Source organism: Schistocerca americana, chromosome 2 (genome assembly GCF_021461395.2).
Source record: "Schistocerca americana isolate TAMUIC-IGC-003095 chromosome 2, iqSchAmer2.1, whole genome shotgun sequence".
In the NCBI taxonomy this organism is placed as follows: domain Eukaryota; kingdom Metazoa; phylum Arthropoda; class Insecta; order Orthoptera; family Acrididae; genus Schistocerca; species Schistocerca americana.
In genome coordinates, this window is record NC_060120.1 from 731,122,819 (window position 1) to 731,124,043 (window position 1,225).

Consider the following 1,225-nt stretch of genomic DNA (forward strand, 5'->3'; position numbering starts at 1 on the left):
CGATAGTGGGCAGATAACAAAATACGTGATGTAAATGGCCATATTTTTTTATTGCATTTGCGTATAGTACTAAGCTTTTTACACAGCAAGCGGCCATAGACCTCCTCAGAAAAAGGTTTCTTAACAGACGGACGTAGAGAGAAACAGACAGACGCACGAACAAAAAGGGATACTATAAGGTTTCGGTTTTTACCGATTGAGATAGGGAACGCTAATTACAAAATGAACATCACCAAAAGCAAACGAAGTCCGATGATTACAGTTTTGAACGTGGGTGTCATTACTGCCGACACGGGATTAAACAGCCCACCCGTTGCTCCAAAACTGTAGGTACATTGACCTATGTTTCGACACCTACTAGGGGTGTCTTCATCAGAATAAATGTTGCTAGATCCTATAAAATGATACATAGGAAATGAGGTATAACCAAAAACGTATTAACCAAGATGACAATATTTATGACGTGCAAACGTTACTTACGTAAAATTACGATGTTAAAAAGCAATAGTCAGAATTTCGAGCAGCTATGCTCCTATAAAAAGTTAAATATAAAGTTCTAGCCTTTCCCACGTATTCCCAGCTGCGAACAACACCAGACTCATCGGCCCAGTGGCTTACAGTGCTGCCACGAAAACAACACAAGTTGCGCCGCCCATCAGGAGCTGTCTCTGGCATGTGCTCGTTTGAAACATTATAGCAGTTAATTTTAAAAACAAAATATAAAGGGAGCTTAATGTCTTTTTGGAAAGGCAAAGAAGTCAAGCAGATTAAGTATAATGTAGTCATCTGCCAGGCTTAACAGAAAGTACTATTACTTAAAGAACAGAATTTTTTACAAACAGTTCTAAAATCCAGAAAATATTTGCATTACTGTAACTTCAGTAGCACATACCTACGAGATTAGAGGAAAGTGATGTTTGGAAACCAGAAGCAGGGAAAATATAGTATAAAAATAGAGGAATCAAAATTCAGCGAGCAGTGGATTGAAACCATTGAAAAAACATTTGTTACGTAGATATAACTGTTCATTGACGATGAGGCCATATTTCTGAGAAAGCTGTTGTTTGTACAAACTTTTTTCTGTGTCATTCTGTCTCTTCCTAACATTAAAGTCAGATGTCAGTTGCGACACAGCTCGCCGCCTCTACTGTTTAACCAATCTGTCCAACCTACGACGTCCGAGATCTGTAGTGAGTGGTGGCCGCCCAACCTCACGACGTCTGGA